Source organism: Stegodyphus dumicola, chromosome X2 (genome assembly GCF_044657685.1).
Source record: "Stegodyphus dumicola isolate Sdum_Otavi_A_Nest chromosome X2, ASM4465768v1".
Lineage (NCBI taxonomy): Eukaryota > Metazoa > Arthropoda > Arachnida > Araneae > Eresidae > Stegodyphus > Stegodyphus dumicola.
The window spans coordinates 108819410-108840201 of NC_140781.1; the positions used below are offsets into that span (position 1 = coordinate 108819410).

Genomic DNA, 20792 nt, shown 5'->3' on the forward strand with positions numbered 1-20792 from the left:
GAAAATGTTAAAAAGTACTTTTTGATAAAACAGCAAATAACACAGAAATAATAAAAATAGTACTGCAGAAAATTATTACATTAGTATTCCAACTTTTATTTAAAGCTCGATTCGGCAGAGAGGATCCCCTCATAGACGTATATGTGAGAGAATTGTTGAGCTTAATTTTGAATAATTCATTGAACAGAAACAAAGCAACACGACTTGCAAAGCTGTACGATAAAATTGAAACTCATTTGAGAGGAGCACTCGAGACATTAAACGTCACGTCTGACAAATAGGCATGCACGTCTCGTTGAATCTTGTTTGCCAAAAGATGTTATTAGAGTATGGGAAAGAAGCTTAGGTTTACGTAAAACTAGTAAATTATCAAATAAACTTACTTCTTTTAATGAACTTTGTAAATTCCTAAGTAGTGGGTGAAGAGAGAATATCGCTGGCATAGCAAGATTTCGGTTTAGAAAAGTTAAATAAAACATTCTACCCTCCCCCCCCCCATCTGCTAGTGAAACGCAAAACATTCCTACTGCCGTTGGTCGTTTCGAAGCTACAGACACTGCGAAAAGTAAACAAACTGTTTGCTTTTTTTCCGAAAGGGCCATGATTTACGAGCATGTAAAGCTGCATTAAAAATACAACTAGATAGATGATAAGACAAAATTATTATCGAAGAAATCATGTTGTTTTTTATGTTGCAGAACAGGGCAGAGGGCGCAAGATTGCAGGTCTAAAATTATTTGCGAAAACTGCCGCGGCAAGCATTGCAGAGTTAACGTGGAATGAAGAAAAATTGAAGGAATGTAAATCTTCGGAAGTGAAACAAAATGTAATTAGTGATACAGCGTTAAGTAATAGAGTATGTACGCGTAAAGTCCTTTTACAGACGTTGTATGTGAAATTACGGGCTACAAATTCAACACAAATAATTCGTGCACTCATCGATACAGGCTCCCAACGATCTAACTTAAATAAGCATGTCATAAGGGAAATGCAGTACCAGAAAATTAAGGAGGAAACGTTATTCATAATTTATCTGGTGGGAAAGAACATTCTGAGAAGCATTTTCGATATCGGGTATACATAAGCTGTGTAAATGAGGATTACCACTGGAATTTTGAAGTCCTTGACCAACAAGAAATTTGTTGAGAAATTCCTATTCCGAGACTAGAACCATTTGCTGAAGAACTTTTTGATAACAGTATTGTTATGACAGATGAATTAACCCTTGGGAAAGATAAATCATTAGAAATTGATCTGTTAATAGGGGCTGACGTAGCGGGTAAACACTTTAATGGTAAAGTAATACATTTGTCTTGCGGAGTGGTGGCTATTGGAACACTGTTAGATCGGACTTTAATGGAAAAGATACCTTTGCTTATAGATACTGATGCTGATTCTGCCATGATAGTGACAAATCTGCTTGTTAATTATGCCACGCTCTCAGAACTGTTTAAATTTGATGTTATTGGAGTAACTTGATGTTATTGGAGTCCGGTTACAAAGAAGACGAGAGAAGAAAGGGATTTGCAAGCAAAATTGCAGTTCCAAAATTCTGTACCCCTAAACAAAGAGGGGCGTTATGAAGTCGCACTTCCGTGAGCGGAGAATCATGTACAACTCCCCACCCATAAGGATTCAGCTTTGAAGCGTTTACAGTCTACCACCCAGAAACTTCTATCAAAAAATTTATTTTCTTCACACAATGCAGTTTTTAACGACTATTGTAATTTAGAGGTCGTTAGGATTTTTGATGCTGGAGAGACGTGAAAAATGAGCATTGCCCTCGCCAGGACTCGAACCACGGGCATCTCGAATACGCGCCGAGTTTGCTCACCACTACACCACGAAGGCATGCTAAGAAAGCGGGAGAAATACCTTATAAACTCCCCCTTTTGAAGGGCGATTGTGGATTAGGGGACCCAATCGCCAAATCCTGATGGTGGAGAATCATCATCCACCACCTTTTTTAGTTCGGGCGCCAATGTACAGACATTGTATATAGGATATTCTCCCGCCTTCTTCGTATGCCTTCGTGGCGCAGTGGTCAGCACATTCAGCGTGTATTCGAGAGGTCTGTGGTTCGAGCCCCGGCGAGGGCATTGCTCATTAATCCCGTCTTCCTGCTTCCAAATAACATAATGTCTCTACAATGGCGCCTGAACTAAAAAATGTGGTGGATGATGATTATTCACCACTAGGATTTGGCGACTGGATCCCCTAAAACCCCAGTCGCCTTTTAAAAGGGGGAGTATATAAGGCATTTCTCCCGCCTTCTTGCCTTCGTGGTGTAATGGTCGGCACGTATTCGAGAAGTCCGTGGTTCCAGTCCCGGCTAGGGCATTACTAATTTTTCATTTACTCCTATATATATATACATATAAGATCCGTTCTTAAATTTCGTATATATTATGCACATATTTATCGTAAAATTGAAGCATTTAGCAGATTTTCCTACAGAATTTTACTCACAGAAATGCAATCTTGCATTCTGCTGAATGTCTTTCTCCTACGATACTGAGAAATGTTTGGCCTCTATTTCTAAAAACAGATCAAGTGTTTTCAAATTGGGTGCACGTTGAAAAGATGCGGTAAATGTAAAACGAATAGAAGAAAGAAACACCTTTGACGTAAAAGACTTCTTTTCCGCTGTCCAAGAATAAGGACTCCTTGGACATAAATAACTATTATCTGTTTTCTGTTAGTTTACTAGCCTCATTTTAGAACTTTAGAACTTTGCGAAAGTAAATTGTAAACTTTAGAACAATGCGAAAGAAAATTCGAAAGTGCAATTTACATTAAAATTTTCCAATACCGATATTACCTGCTAATTGCATTAAAATTAGCTAACAACAGAGTACAAGAAATATAGTAAGACTAGAATTCTCTTATTGCAGGTGTCGAGTTTACTACTGTATGCGACAAAAATTTTTGAATTGGTTTCGTCTAGTTGAACCTTGCTAATAGCCGAATAGTAAAATATTTGCTGAATACTAATAGTTTCATTTAGGTTCGAACATAGGTGAATGGGCTGACTGCATCATTGGTGTTTAGTGCAGTCAGCCCATTCACCTATGTTCCTAAGTCAGTTTCTCTTAGAAAGCCTTTCACGACGGCAGCCCTCATATGTTTGCAATAAATAAGCTCTCTTATGCTCTGCAATATCCGAATAGTCTAAACCCTTTTTAGTTGAAAATGACTAAATTACGCGTTTTGTTTTGAAAAAAAAAAAAAAGTATCTTATTGAATTTTAGTTTCTTAGAGGAAAGAAAGAAAAAAAGATTATATATTTATTTTTAACTGAGCCAGCCAGTTATATGAACGAAATTTAATTTTGCTTCCTTTAGGTGAAATAGAAATACAATGAAACCTCGTTACAACAATATTTTAGGGACCAAATAAATATATTGTTGTAGAGAGGCATATTGTTATATCGAGGGCCCACATATTTTGAGCATTTAATAAGAGTTTTTTTTATTATTATTATTAGTTTAAGGTGCATAACATACTACTTTTAAGTCTATATTTAGAAGAAATTAATTTGTAAAATACTAATAGTGGTTTAAATACTAAAAAAATAAATAAATAAGATAAATTCAGAAAATAAGCACAGAAATATTCACATACCTGAAAACACTTTTTATTGAAAATAATCCAATATTTTTGTTTGTTTATTGATTTTTTTAACTGTTAAGTTCACCATGTAGGGTTTATATTTATTTTAACTAACATTTATTTTAAGTTTAAACTATCTTTCCTGTCAAGCCTTACTTTCCCCTGGAACTGCCAATGCCAGAGTATGTAAATTTTAGTAGAACGCGCAAGGATTCAAATTATTAGCTGAAGTATTCTGAGTTAAATAGAAAGGAAACGAGTTTGAGATGTGCTGTTCTTACTTGACGCGTTTCGGCCTGTGTGCTTGTCTCGGCCAATTGTTAATCGTTCAACGTGATATTCAAAGTTTGCTGAATTAGCAGCGGTATTGTAAAACGCGGTGAGGTTAGTTTCGTTTAGAGAGCCTCGTAGTTAGTCTCTTGTTATTATTTCTTTTCAGGTTCTTATTTTTTATTTTAACCGCCGGGTAGGCGTAGTTTGTGAGCGTCAAGAGCACGCATTTGTAATTTCTAAAGTTGAATAAAAAGGGACTTAAACCCTTCGCAGGACTCTGTCTAATTTCCAGTTTCAGCTGTCACCACTTGGTTGCGTGCAGGTTGGAGGCGCGCAACTGTACAACCAGTACTGTATGCATTGAGTCTAGTACACGAAAATGTTCTTCATTTGTCGACGGAAGGCTTGAAAAAAATGTCCGTAGAGAATTCACAGATTGAAGAGCTTCCTGGGATGACAATAAGGACTGCGATGGACCTGTATTATCATCATCATCAATATCATCATCATCAATATCATCATCATCTTCATCATTGTTTCCTATCTCATCAGTAATTTCAGAGAGAATATCTTCATCAGTAACTCCTGGGAAAACCATGAGATCATCATCTACTGTTAAATAGTCTTCTATACTAATTCCAAACTTTTTACCGCTTGTTTCCTCAAGTTGGGATACGGATTTTTTGATGTGCAAAACACATTCTTGATCATCATTGTCTATGGAATTTTCATCATTATCAGATTTCTTATCTTCCATAACACAAAGACCGGCCTTTTTCCAGCAATTCCGAATGGTTTTTTCTGTTACTTCCCACCAACTTCCAGCAATATTGTCACACGCTTCCTTGACATTTACAGCTTTGAAAGGGTCTTCTACTTTATTTTCAAAGTTTACAAGTATGGAGTCCACCAACCGTTTTCTATAATATCCTTTGAAGCACTTAATTATGCCCATATCAAGAGGCTGTAAAATTGAAGTGCAATTGGCAGGGAAAAAAGCGATTTCGATATTTTGTAGCTTTGGAAAACGTCATCCAAGCCTTCTTATTTGCTTTATACTCCACGGGAAGACTTTTCACGTTCTTAAAGCACCTTGGCTTCAATGATTTACCAATGACGAGAGGTTGTATTCTATGCGTTCCTGTGCTATTTGTACACAGAAGAACAGTCAGTCTCTGCTTTGATTTCTTCCCTCCATAACACTTTTCACCCTTGAATGCCAATGTTCGATCGGGTAGGAGTTGGAAAAACAGCCCAGCTTCATCTGCATTATAAATGTCTTCTGGAGCATACTTTTCTAAGATTTCTTTCATCTTGTTTTGCTGCCATTCATTTGCGTCGTTTATCGGGGCTGACTTTTTCTCTCCGTGAACTTCTTGGAAAGTTATTCCATGACGATCTCGAAAACGCATTAACCAACCATTGCTAGCTTTGAAAGTTTCGTTCCCTAGCATTGCTGCAAATTTCCGTGCTTTTGCACATTATAAAGGTCCATTTATTGGGACATTTGTTGCTCTCATCTCTTGAAACCATTTTAAAACAGCAGCATCAATGTTTTCATTTGTCGCAACTTTCAGTCGTTTTCGCTCTGGGTTAATTTCATTTGAAGTTACAGCATCTTCGATTTGCTTTCTCTTCTTTAGGGTGTGTGTGTGTGTGTGTGTGATTACGGCAAAGCCTCGGGGGCTATCTGCCTAAGAGGAGGGGTGCCTTCGTGGAGGACTTTCTAAGGGAAACTGGCTCGTATACACGTTACACATGGGGAAAACCACGAAAACACCCATGCAGCCAGCCCGTTCGCGGGATTCGAACCTGGGACCGAACTACCAGTGTTCAGCGACTTTACCGCTCGGCCGCTGGTGGGCCTTCTCTTCTTTAGGAACGTTGCAACTGTAGATTGCGATAATCCATGTTTCTTAGCCGCATCAATCTGCTTCATTCCCTCATCAATATCATTGATAACGTTCAGTTTATCTCGAAAAGATAGTTGCTTTCTCCCTGCCATCTTAGGGAACAATATCGCGTGAAAGAAAGAAAAGTTTAAACCAAATGTTTCGCGTAGAACTCAAAATCGTTAAAGACTATAAAACAACCTTTGAACTCACTTTTCAGTACGTCACTTAACAACACACCGCCTCCATCTCCCCCTGTTCCTCTAACAAAGGGCACTTGTTCTGTGACAAGGTGACCAGACAGGTCTAGATGTCCTTAAACCTTATCAGAATTCCAAAGCTTACTGGGAAATGAGACTAGGCATACATTTACACTTCACCCCCCCTCACCCACTTCAATTCCCAAAAGGGTGGTCTTCATCTGTTTTGAAATCTGAACAATAGCTTTTATTCAGGGATAAGTTGAATATCCACAATGAGTCTTAATAGACGGAAAAAATAACAAAAGAAAACGAAAAAAAAAAAAAAAAAAAGCATTTGAAAATCAAAATATTATTATAAAGGGAGAAAATAATACTGAAATCTAGATTGAAAAAATCGTTTTACAGAGGTTTATTGTTCTAGAGAATATAGCAATATTGAGGGGAGATTAACATTAGTTTATATGCAAAATCACCGGGACCACAAAACATTATTGTAGTAGAGTGCATTATTGTTGTATCGGGTATCGTTGTAGCGAGAGTTTACTGTATATCGTGCGTTTTGGTGAATAAAAAGGGTTTTACACTTCAGTTTTGCCGTAGAATGACTATTTTGTATTTTATTTTACGGAAATTAAAATCTTAAATTTTTTTGTTGCAAACCCTAGGTGGGGAAAAAGCTTTTTATATTAAAAAATAGCAGTCTCACATGTGCATAATAATAAATTAATATAAGCCTATAGGAAAGAAACCTGTTGCCCAGATATTCTTGGATATTCAGGTAGATTGTGATTATATTATCCCGGGTATTCGTTGAAATTAGTTGAATTTCTATTGAAAAGCTTACTTCTTCTTCAACGCATGTTTGATATAATTTCTAATATTCGCATTTTTGAGCATGTATATTAACACACAAATATTCTTGAGAAAAACTAACTGAAGGAAGGTGAATCTAATCATGATCAGTTCTACAGAATTTTATTTTAAATTTCGTTATGATTTGCATTTTTTGAGTGCAAAAATAATTTTTTTTCTTTTCATGTTTCGAAACTTTCACTATTTACACCCTTTAAAAATAGCTGCATATTATTATACTGAAAAATAAAATTTAAGAATGTAGTAAATTCTCGGAAATAATCTTAATTCAAAGTATCGAAAACCAAATTATAAATATAAATATTAAAAACTTACGTTTCTGTATTAAGTAGTTACCTTGAAAGTAATATTGATAGAAAATGTTTAGTAAAACTATGCATTACCTCTATTTAACTATAACATTTTGAAAAAATATTTTCAATTTTATGAATGCACATACAAGAACTCATGTTGCATAGAACTCATCAAGAGCGTTGGCCGATTAGGCGGACTATACTTCGCGACAAGCTAACCTGAGAACACATACAAGGCTAGAACGACCTTTTCACAGCTTCTCACCCTGTTCTTCAAGTTATTCATACGCAGTAAACTGCTCGCGGATATTCAGTTCCTCCAATTCGCTACACATTTGGAGACTTCTTATCAAATCCAGCGTATTTAAATAATCTTTTTATGCAGTCAAGCTGCAGTTGAAATTGATAATTTACTGCAGTGTAAAATGTAGGGCAAGTTATTCATTGTCTTAATTTATATGACATATTTCACTATTATTTAAATGTGACGTATACGAATTTGATGACATTTAAAACCCGAATCGTTACTTAAAACTTGAAAAAGAAGAGCTAACAATGTATTACTTGCAGTTTGGGTCAAATTTTTTTCCCAAGACCGTTTGCTTCGTTAAAAATAAAATATATAAATTTTGAAAAATCTGGTATTATTTTCTCTTAAATTTTAAGAGTTCACGCAGCTTGTTGCTACCAAAACAGTGAACGAGGGGAAAATTTTCGATTATTTTTTAAAGACGTTAATTTGATTTTAATTTGCGATTGTTTAAAAAAACTCCGACAATATTTTATAGCAGACATTTTAAAAATTATATCCTGTCTCCTAAGACACATACACTTCCCAGTCAGACCCAGATAATCACCCTCCTACAGTATGTTTTTATCCTATCTTTCTGATTACTGTTTAAAATCTAAAATAAAATGAAGAAAAAGACTGGAAACTGAGATCTTCAGATTGCAGTCTAACGACTAAAGAGTTTACCATTAAAAATTTCAAGGTATTAGAAAAATATTAAAACTTTAAAATTGTGAAACAAACATAAAAGTTAAGAAACAAATGATCTTATACCAACTAATTAATCGTATACCATTTAATTCCACTAATCAATTACAATTATAACATTAGAAATGTCTAATATTAGTTACAACTAAAAAAGTATAAAAAAAAAAAAGAAAATCTGAAAGGTTAAGTGCATTTACTACTTTTAAGACATTTACCGTATTAAACAACAGTTTGCTTGTATTTTAAAAATAAATTAGTTTTTATGCTTTGAAGAATGAAATGTCTATGCGCGATGTGGCGTGAAAGGTGCGTCTTTTGTTTCGCGAAGGGGAATACATTGCTTTTACATCTCTCAATTTATAAAAAGCAGACTGATTCAGCTCTCTGAGAAACTGCGAATTATACTTTGTCGTGTAGGGCTGTACAAGATAGGTAAAAACCATACATTTCCTTCGAGGTATAAAAACAACAAGCATATCGTATGGAAAAATCTGGCTATTCCTTTCCTTAGATGGAATCATCTGCAAATCAAGCGTATTAATGATAGAGTAGCTTAAGCCGTGAAACACTGGTAATATGCAACGAGTTCGTTTGTAATGACTGTAAGCTCTGAACTGCATAGGAGTTCCTCAGCATATTATATAAAAGAAGTCCTTTACCCTTATAATGTCCCCACGAAGCCATCTCTTCCTTTAGACAGAAACCCTTGTTTCTTCTACCATAGTTAACTTAATTGATCAATACTTCCGTATTGGTTAGGTTAAGTGATTTGAATATAGCAAAGCACACAAGAGCTATTCGACTAAGGGATGAGATGCATTCGTGCAGGACTTTCTAAAGGAAGCGAGCTCGTATTCACGTTACACATGGGAAAAAGACCAAAACCGACCATGAATACAGCCCGTTCGCTTGAGTTCAAACGATGTCAAACTACCAGTATTCAGCGATTTAACCACTCGGCTACCGGTGGGACACGTTCATATTATATTTTTTAAGGCATTTGTTATCTTTTAATTAAAAAATTATTTAGAACTGTTTTTAGTTCTGCCTTTTCTAAAATTTTATTTTTGGCCTTGAAACGGCCCTTTTATTTTTAATTTGTGGCCCGGAAAAAGGCCTTTTTTTTAACTGAGGTATTCAGTCCCGCTAAGATTATAACAAGTAACAATATCGTTATCGCATTTATTAGGAAAATGCTCCCGTAATTTGATAAAAGCATTCATTACGATAATCTTAGCGGTACTGTTTTTTCAGGTTTATGAAGTTTTCCAGCTTCATGAGGTTGAAAATTATACACATATGTCGAAGATGAAGCAGATACCATAACAATTGCTTTTTTCTCCTCCCGGTCAGTGAATGAATGCTTTAATTGCTTTTCTCGTTAAGAGTGGGTGAGGTCGGGGTTGCTGGAATTTCCAGTTTCGCCAATAATGCCCCAAAAAAAGGGGATGCCTTCCTGCTGCTCATTGAATGATTGACACGATTTAGCAAATTTTTAAACAAGAAGCTGGACGCAACGTAATCTATCGTTTCACACATTTTTCCTTCCGTTCTCTTTGTTCAACAGCATTTATATTTCACAGCATAATTTTTACAATATTACTTCTCGAAATGGTAGAACTATATTCTACGGCGGACGCATACACTCCCTACTATACCCAGTGTTCTCAAGTTAGGTTGACCTGAAGTATAGCAATAAATTCTCTGAACACTGGTAATTCGGCACAGGACTCGAGTCCCACGAACAAGCTCACTGCGTAGGCGTTTTCTTTGTTTTCCCTACGTGCAACGTGTATACGAGACAGCTTCCCTCATAAATTCCTCCACGAAGACATCCCTATCATTAGGCAAATAACCTTTGAGTGTTTTACTATAATCAAATTAAATAAAATTTAAAAAATAAATAAGTAACAAGAGCATTAGATTAGTGTCTCTGTTTAATTCTTTCTTATATAGAGAGAAAATAAATTAAAGGTATGGAGACTAATAAAACCATAAGATTCAATCAAAATCCGATTCAATCATTCATCGAAATCCGATTTCTTATAATTTTTCAGCACGCAGATTTCTAAGGAAAACTGTTTATTTGCTCTTAGCCCCCCCCCAAACAATGAGTAGTGGAATGGTAAAATATACTGATATTTTCTTAGATTTTAAAGAAAAAATATCATTAGGTACAATTAATAAATTCGCGGCATTCCATACTTATTGCTGTACACAAAAGCGGAAAATTGCATGACAGAAATTTAGATGTCTGTGATTATGATTAGAAAATAAACAAGTTTTTTACTTCATGTTCAATTAATTAGTTCTGTCATTATATCAAATAAGTTGTGAAATATTATTTATATCCGTAGCTTCAAATAAACTCTGGATGAAAAATATCCAAAGCTACAAATAAAATAAGAAATTTTCTAAGTTAAGATATTTTACTGTTTACTTTATTAAAAAAATAAGGAAAACATATCGAAAATCATATTGTTTCAGTGAGAAAATATTGCTTCTATCCTAGGCAAGCAATCATATATAAGAAGTAAATTAAGTAATTAAAGTGAAGTTACTAGAAACACAAAAATATTTTGATATTATGCCTGTATGCATATAGATTGCTCATAAAGAGTTAAATAAATAAATATATATATAAACACGTGCACACACATATACATGCAGGTTTATGAACGAAAAAAAATTAAAAATTTATAATTCTTTTCTTTTAATGTCTTGATTTGCAGTTTTTCACAAAATTTAGATTTGGTAACATAAACCTCGACTTACTGTTACAAGTCGGATCACAAACGCTAACATATACCTTCTTGGAAACCACCAAAGGGCAAAGTTTTGACAGTGATTGATATTTTTACAACCGACACTAATCTTGATCACTTGATGATTCTCCGCAGGTGTGGGGGGATAAAAAAACTAATTAACGCTTTTGGTGCATTTTGTGAAAGAAAGGTTCTGCGCTTTTCAAACGTTTTTCTTGACAAAGCTGGTAAAGCTTTAGAAAACAATACCTTATCTTTCTCAAAACCTCCAGAGGGTTAAAAGAAATCTCCCTCTTACGTTGGATACATCCCAGCAAGGACAGTAGGAAGTTCTGCAGCATTCAGACTTTCTGTGATGCCATGAGTATGCTGCTCCAGTTTTCTTGAGAACTGAGACGAATTCTGGAGTTGAAATTCATCTGTTGGCATCGAAGCCTAGAGTAGTTCCCGTGAAGTTCATCACGATTCCCCTTCTGGAATTGATAGCTGCCACAATAGCAGCCAGACTGCGCTCTTTCGTTTTAAATGGTTTACAATGGAAAAATGTGGAAATGCATTTTGAGATGGATTCTACAACAGTTTTGAAGTGGATTCAAAAAGAAGAGATCGTCTGGGCTGCCTTTGTGAAGAACAGAGTCAGGGAGATTAGGAAACTGACGGATGCAAATGCGTGGAAACATATTTCTAGAACAAAAACCCAGCTGACCTTCCATCAAGAGGATGCACTGCCAAACAACTTTTGGTAGTTAGATGGTGGAAGGTCATCGATTGGCTGAAGAAAAATCAGGAAGAATGGCCAAAATCAAGATTGGTCTATAATCAAGAAGATATAACTCATGAAATGAGAAAAAGAGTAACGGAAACTCATTTAAGCATAGAAACTGAAGTAAGCTTCCATAAAATTTCATCATACAAAAAAACTCATTAGAGTAGTCGCTTGGAATTTCAGATTTTACTTTAATTTAAGATATAAAGCGTCGTCATGCTCTGGTGAACTAGCTGTAAAAGAAATCAGCGAAGCGAAACTTATCGTTTTTTTTTTTTTTTTTTTAAGTGTCCAACAAGAATTTCCTGATCGAATAAATGACCAGCGAATAAAACCTCTTCGTCCAGTACTTGACGAAGAAGGATTAATAAGAGAACGAACACAGATCTCCAGCAGAAAAGATAAGAGAAATTTTCGGTTTCTAATAATACTACCATCGAAGCATAGAATTGTGCATATGCTTATCGAATATAAACATAAGGAGCTTGGGCATCCAGGGGTGCAAATATTAATCAATCACCTTCAAGAAAATTATTAGATTCTGCAAAGTCTCGATACGATTCGACAAGTTATCTTTAAATGTGTTCGATGTAGGCGATGCACCGTGACTCATCCAGAACCAAAAGCCACTTTCTTGCCTGAAGATCGAGTGAAGGACGCTGCTATATTTGAAGCCACAGATGTGGATCTTGCAGGGCCATTGTATTTCAGGGATAAAACAAAGGCCTGGATAGTTCTATTCACGTGTGCTGTGCATCGGGCAGTGCATATGGAGCTAATAACATCTTTAACAGCGGAAGCCTTCCTGCTCTAATTAAGAAGATTTATATCACTGTAAGTTTCTAACAGTTAATTTTTAGCTAAAACGACTTTCCTATCCATTCTTAATTTCAACTTATAATTTCCTTCAAAAGCGTGTTTACAGAACCGCGGTTAAATGCAAATGAAGGAAGTGCAAGTATTTAAAGTTGAAGTTCTACTGACTTCGTTAGAGAGCCAGAGATTCTGAGCAGCGCGTGTTCGCCTTTTGGCTATACTCTCTCTTCAGCTATTTTTACGCTCGGCCGTACTTTAGGCCCTTGATAACTTCGCCGTTAGTCAGCGTTAAGGGGCCAACTGTTGTAGAATATTGATAGCTCCGGCTATATCTTTTTAGTTATGTTTAGTTAAGTTTTATTCCTAGTATTGAGTTCAAGCCCAAGTGGAGGCTTAACTTTTAACTCCAAGAAGGAATCAACTGTTAAATTTATTTTGAATAATAAAGGGTAATTAACCCTTCGTACGTTTACGTTTCTATCTTTATGAACTAAGCGATTATTCGCTTACTAGTTCTTAAGGTTCCACACATTAAGATGTACATTCAAAGTTGGAACATTACAGCACGCAGAGGTAGACCGACTGTTTTTTATTCCGATAATACTGAAATGATTAATATTGCTTAAAATGAAATTCTTTACAAGTCTTTTGCTTGGGAATATGATTAAATGCCGTTAATGCATAATAAATCATTCTTAATTATAACAATATATCTTTTAGAAATAATTTTTTCAAAAATCTGCAGTAGTTTGCATAAGATTTATGTAGTAGAGTTCCAAATATCTGGACTACAGCCTAACCGTATCATCGAAATATCCCTATAATTTTATAGTCGTAAAAAAGGACAACAAATGTAAAATCAGGGAAAATCACTAGATATTTTGAATTTATAAATTTTATTTTCAGTCTTTTAGAATTCGTAAAATATTCGTAAAAGTGACGAAGGAAAAATATCATGAAGCCAACAATTTTTTGGTACATTTGTTTTTGTATAATTTTTGTTAAAAATAACGTATGGAAAATTCGACAAAACATTGACAGTATCTTCAAATTTTGTTCGTTCATGTAATTTTCGCAAAAATAACGTATAAAGTACCATACCCTTACTTCACCAAAATTATACATATACTCGTATTTTTGGAGGCATGCTGCCTGGGTTACTGGTACACCTTATTTTTATATGCATTGCAATACTAATCGCTTTTATGTCCTGTCAAAATGTATGCATGATATAAATTTCAAGCATATTGGATGTTTTCCTTTAAGGTGTTTCACTTTCGTGGGCAACAGTAAAAAATTAGAAGCAAATGCTTGTCTCATATTTTCCTAAAAATAAACCCTTTCTGTAAACAAACAATACCTTGAAAAAATAATCCTTGAAGGAGACTGGAATGAACTATTGAAAGAAATCAGATTTGTTGGAAAAGAAAGCATCCATCAAGGTGATAAATGATAAATAAGAAGCAGAGGATAAATGATAAATGAGAAGCCAAGATTTCAAAATGTTCACTGTATCTCTGAGTTTAGAAAAGCTGAAGTATTGTGATTTTATCACTTTTTTATTAAAGTGATGAAAATAAATTAGAGCGACTGGACCGACTGGTAGAATAACAGTGTGAAAAGTTGATAGAAAAATTACGATTTAAATTAAAGGACCCTAACAGAGCTGGATTAAGAGGCTTCTTTGGAGTACTTAAATCATAGCTCTCCTCAGGACGTATTAGTAGGGTTATTGCATTATTTCTCGGGAAAGCCTGTAGCCCTTAGAGGGATCGTCCCCAGGGTGACGGATAGGGAAGTGCCTCCTTCGGGTGGTAGAAGGGGAATGAAATACCTTCCGCGCACCAACGGGCAGAAGTCCAACCTCTTGTGGCAATGGCAACGATTTTTCCATGAGAGGTCATTTTAAGGATTTAGATCAAGCTACCGCGTTCGGGGTAGCCGACGCGTCTAGTTCTGCAGTCCGGGAAAAAGATGGGTATATGCTAAGCGGACAGTCAACATCTTATAATTGAACATTCATGGAACATTTAAAAACAGACATAAGCTACAATGTCTACTAAGTGAAAAAGATATACACATTGCCTGTCTACAGGAAACATGGCTAAATGACAAGATTACACAAACGATTAGAAGAGATAGATTGGATCCTAATATGCCGTAATAGGGGAAGGCAGATTTTGCGAAAATTGCTACTCAACAAATTACTGTGTGCGATTGATGAAGGGAAAGCTAACTTAGTGAAGGCAGCCATCAAACTTTGCTTTTGCAACGATGAAGTATTCGACCGTATCTGCGGCTATTGTGTAAAGAAATTGTCAACCAGCTCCCCAAGCCCCACTGACTGATGTGCATCGCCAACCTTGAGTGTATTTTCAGTTATTGTTTGTTGCTATGCGGTTTTGTTAATTAAGTGCATTACCTACCGCTTTAAAAGTTCTTTTATATCCTATTTTGCAATCAATAATATTCATGAGTAACTATTAAAAAATTTAATAATTTTAAGGTGGTTTTTATTAGGAATTTGGTAGGATTTAAAAAATAATCAATATGGTAGGGTGCATTATTAAAAATTAAGGCAGAATATTGGTCATCATTCAGAATGTCAAATGTAAAATTTTAAGTAATTTTAAAATAATGTTCATGTAGGGGGTAACCTGGCCAGCTTACTTAACATATATTAATTATTGATTAATAAAAGTGTTTTAGTTGTAAATTTTGCTTATGTTCATTTTAGTGGTCTATTCATGTCCCCATGTGATCTTTTGGAGAAAACATGGATTCTTCCAAAACAAACCTAGGTAAAGTTTTTGATGGAGTGCATTAAGGAAATTAATTTTGTGTCGGATTTTATGATCGGATTAATTATTTTATTTTGAACTGGTAACTGAATTCTTACTTGTGTGGTTAATCCTTTCCTGATGTTTTGAGGTGCATGTATTTGTATTAAAAGATAAAAGATTTTGTGGCTGTCTCTTGAGTTTAGGAATTATTTTACTGAGATTTGCGTGATTCAGGATAGTATAGCATTATTTTCATAAGAGACAGCATTTGTAGAATTTGATAGTGAATAGCTTTTCGTATTTTTTTATAAATAATCCTTGATTTATACCAAATCACTACGGAGGATATTGCTTCTTAAGTATTGAATAACAGAGTTTGAGTTTCAAGTAACATAATTTATTTTATTAAGTTGATAATTTATGTGATTTAACATTGCTCCCTTCCCAAGGATTGATTCACTAGTCTCTAGATTTCAGACTAGCATGTGAGCTTGTTTTAATTTAGCTGTCCAGCACCAGTTGTTCTCAGTGCTCTTCAAAGTAATTGGATTTTAAGGTTCAAATTAAATATATTCACTACTTTTTTACTTTCTTTTTGTACGTAACACCTCTACCACGAACTGCTGATGGCAACAAATACATCCTGGTTGTCACTGATTACTTCATGAAGTGGCCCAAAGCGTATTCTATTCCTGATCAAGAAGCTGTCACGGTAGCAGAGGTAATGATACAGCATTGGATTTCTAGGTTCGGATTGCCTTTCCAGTTACATTCCGAGCGAAGAAGAAATTTTGCATCGGCTATAATTAAGGAGGTCTGCAAGCTACTCGGCTTCCACAAAATCCAAACGACGCCTTTACATCCCCAGTCAGACGGTATGGTAGAGAAGTTTAATCGAAGCATCCTTAATAACCTCTTACTTGTGGCTCCGAGAAGCCATCAGGGCTGGGACAAGAAGTAATCTTTGTTTTTGCTGGCCTATCGCAGTGCTATCCACGAGACTACCGGCTATTCTCCATCACAGATGCTCTTCGGTTGTGATCTTCGCCTGCCTTGGGATCTTTTTTTGGAAGGGGGGTCAGCCAGCGGATATGTCTTCATCGCCTGAGGACTACATCAAATATCTTCAGGCACGGTTTGAAGTGATGCACAATTCTGCACTAAAGCGAATCAACTTCGTGACAAAAATGGAGACTTGATACGACACGAGAGCTACAGGACATCGATTCGACGAAGGTGACAAGGTGTGGTTATGGAATCCGATTCGACAGAAAGGACACTCTCTTAAACTACAAGCACCTTGAGATGATCGTTACATAGTCCTAAACAGGCTGGTTTGGTTTGATTTATTAGATTACGGCAAAGCACTCGAGGGCTATCTGCCTTAAGGGAGGGATGCCTTCGTGGAGGACTTTTTAAGGGAAACTGGCTCGTATACACGTTACACATGAGGAAAATCACGAAAACACCCATGCAGCCAGCCCGTTCGCGGGATTCGAACCTCGGACCGAACCCTAAACAGGCTGAACGGCGTCGTTGTTCGGATCCGTAAGTCATCGAATTCTAAGCCTAAGAGTTGTTTATTACGACAACTGGGCGGAATGGAAACGAAATGGAAAAGGGACAAAGAGGCATACTTTTAATATTATTGTGGACGCATTAATTACACAATTTTTCTCTTTATGTTCTGTTTGCATGAATATGTGTCCCCTCTCGTCTAAGGACCTAAGGACATTACATTGAAAATGCGGTTAAAAAAGCTTTCATCGGCTTTCTTAAACGGATATCTTAGCAACAATTGAATTAATTAATAAATTAAACACTAAGAATATTTTGATAAACCTTGTTCATAGCAGTTAGGACTATTTAATAACTATGCACATTAAAACAGAGTCAACAGTTATAAGGTATATCTCCCGCCTTCTTAGCATGCCTTCGTAGTGTAGTGTTTAACACGCTCGGCGCGTATTCGAGAGGTCCGTGGTTCGATTCCCGGGGAGGGCATAGCTCATTTTTCATCTTTCCTGCTTTCAGGGAAAAAAAAGCCTAATGACTCTACACAGTTTACTAACTGGGCAATTTATGGTGCAAGGTTGGTATGCAAAGCTAGATTTGTGTTTACAGAACCCTCCTGCTGCCAGTACAAAAACCGTTTTCATAAAATTATCTATCTTACTTTAAGAAATTTTGCAGTTGAAAGTACATGTCTAGATTCAGTTTTCAAAGAAATAAAATTTGCAGCCATTTTTTGCAAGCGCTTTGTATACATGTAGGTAAAAAATAAATTTTAAAAAAGAAACAATGATAATAATAATAAAATAATAAAGGGGAAAAACGATAATGTATTGAAATTCCTTTTAAAGGAAGGCCTTTCCAATAAAACACTGTTTTTTTACATAAAATAGATAAAAATATAAAGCAACTTCCAAAAAGGCAATCTGAAAATGCGCTTAATTTATGAATGGATGAAATATTAAAAATTTTAAAAAGTATAGTTAGTTGATTTCTCATGAGCAGGAAAGATTATTTCTCTTTTACAAAGAATGAGTGGGTATATGAGCAATTTTAATTTTTTCCCCCTACAAAACACGTTTACATTTGTTCTTCGTTTCCTTGCAGGACACCGATCTGTGAACATATAATAAATTATTCACGCTTTTTTCTCATTTTCTTTTTAATTTTAACTAACATTTTACAATGAAAAATCTATCCGCGCATTTAGTACGCTCTCTCTTATTTTGCTACTTTCTGAATATTTATATATATATATATATATATATATATAATGTTGTATGATCTTAAATCCAATACATACATATATATACGCGCGCGCACACACACACACACATATATATTTGTACACATATACATACACACACATATATGAAAGGCAAAAAATTTTTAATTTTAATTATATGCATAAATATTTTGAGTTTTATATAACATCATGAAATAAAAGATAGATTTTACATCCGTGGTTGAACTCAGAAAGGGCAGTTTGTTCTTCCACCTTACGAAAGAAATATCTTTAGAAGCTTAAATTCCAGTTAATCACAAAAGAGATATATAGAGCGATTGAATAAATCAAATGAAAACTGAACCCAAGAAAATATAAAAAATGGTACATAAGAGGATTAGAGGGGGAAAAAGGCTTTATATAACTTTTGTTATTAACTTTATATCCGATATTTTTTATTTTATTAATTTGTTACCGCTCCTTCCATACTCATAAATTAAAAAATAAAAAGAAAGAAAGGAAAAGAAAACATTTATATTTTCTTTAAATATAGGAGGTAACTGTGGCCGCCTAAAAAAAAAAAAAAAAAAAAAAAAAAATTCTTTAAATAGAAATTTTAATTCTTGGTACGTATTCATTCTTTTAGAGCAGTTTTAGCCGCAAGAAATCACAAGGAGAACTCATAAGTCTCGGTTGTTTACAAATCGAATCACAAGACGAAATTAAAATACAGTCTACAGTCTAATGTCAATAAGCTGAAATTGAAGAGATATAAAAAAATTTCGAATAATCGAAAATTAAAGAATAAGGTTAAGCATTCATTTTAACATATCTCGTACATGAAAAATCTTTTTATAAAAAAATTTTAATTAAATTTCTGTATATATTCCAGTTTAGACTATGCGAATATGTAATGTTAATTACTATAAAAGCATTGACATTAAAAACAGCGTCTGGAGACTTTTCTACATGAAAATATAAAAATGACAATCTTACCAAATTCTCAAATAAGAAATTCCAAAAAGGATTTCGGTTCAATATTAGGATTAGAACACTTTCTTCAAACAGAATGGAATTCCTTACCTTCCTTGGCATTATCTTATGTTGCTATGGAGATTCAGATAATTCCTATCTAAATGTCTACATAGGGATCTTTGGTGTGAATAATGTAAAACGTTGTTCATCTTTGATGCAGTACACTTTAAACTTAGTTTAGAAATAGTTTCTCAGATCGTATCTCTTAATGTACAATAACTTTGCAGCACCGATAAATCTAATCTTAGCCAATTATCAGATGTTACTCAAATTGATTTAGAACTATCACATCTATCTTATTATATGCAATATTTTAAGAAATGAAAATCTATGGAAAGGAAATAAAACACATTACTTAAGCAAAACACGTTCATTAAGATATTCTTGCGGACTTATAAAATCAAATAAAAGAGACAGAAAGACTTATTTCATATTAGCGGAGCAGAGTTCAACGAGGAATATTTTTCTCAAATATTTATATAGAAAAAAGTCATTTTAAATTAAAATTGTTCAAAGGTATATTATTATTGTGTCATGCTAGTGTTATATATTATTATATATAATTCAAAATATTCCTTCTCTCAAATTTTGACTTAAGATAAATTATGTTAAGTATCACAGCAAATAAAATAACTTGACATTTTTGACAAAAGTTGTAGTATTTATTAAGCATATAAGGATTTATTTTATTCTAATCAATTATTTTTAGTTTGGTTTTCCTTTCCCTGCTGATTTCAATGTCCTGCCGGAATGTAAATTTGTTATGGCGTGGATGCAAATCTAAACGTGTTTCATAAGCAGTATTTAAGCTGCGCTTAAAGAGTTCGAATAGAGTAATAGCGGACTTAAATCCGAGTTTATATACTGCGTGTTTGATATTAGCTCTCTAGACGTGTTAGACACCTTTCAATTTATACTGATATCTCTCGGCTCGACTCGTATGCTGTGTGCAGCCTATTTAGCGTTAATTAAGTTAAGGAGCCAGTCGTTAGATGTCTTAACTTTTTAGTGATTTCTTACATTCTTATTTTCTGTTAAATTTACGTTAGCCACAAATGGTGGTGAATTGTGAGCACGAAGTGAGTGCATGTGTTTTAATTTAGTTTGAATAAAAAGGTTATTTAGAACCTTTCTCCTACAGTATTTATTCTTCAAGACATAGCAAGACTTCGCTACTTCATCTTCTACATAGAGTGTAAGTTGTGTGCTACCAAAAAGAACAATGTTTTGCACAGGCACTACACTATAATTCAATAAACTCAGGAACAATGGACTGTATTATATCTCACCTTTATTCTCATTAATTTACATCGTTCATGGCCCCTCCAAGGCACGAATTCTCTCACACACCCGTAGCTCACAATCTCACGTCACAACTCCAAAAGCTCAAGGCGCATGCGCCGACGCTAGTAATGAAATGCGTGCGCAGGCTCAACATACCGCCCGCCTTGACATGATGTAATCATTCAAATTAAATCTTACAATAAAAACATTACACAGAGTAACAATACGAAATACAGGTAAATAATTATAAAAATCAAATAATAACATCAACAAAATCAAACTAATATAATAGGAAATACAATAATTTATTACAAACATCCTTTTTGTTTAACTTGGCATAGGTAAATGACAAATTTTATTAAGTGATCTTTTAAAAATACCTCTTTTCGTTTTCACTGAAACTACTCTAACCTTATTGTCTTTACCTAAGAATATCTCTACGATTCTGCCAAGAGGACAGTTA

General features: G+C 34.7%; 1 protein-coding gene across 2 annotated transcripts in view; it reads right to left on the reverse strand.

Annotated features, from left to right (window-relative positions):
- LOC118190475 (uncharacterized) overlaps positions 1-19113 on the reverse strand; it is a 34533-nt gene extending 15420 nt beyond the window's left edge. Inside the window, exon 1 of one of the 2 annotated variants that reach the window (XM_035361186.2) lies at positions 19007-19113. The gene's annotated coding sequence lies outside the window, so the exon portion shown is untranslated. Of the gene's footprint in view, positions 1-7168; positions 7317-19006 lie in introns of those variants that run through there. The other variant, XM_035361187.2, reaches the window with a different exon arrangement.
- Positions 19114-20792: the final 1679 nt, after the last annotated feature.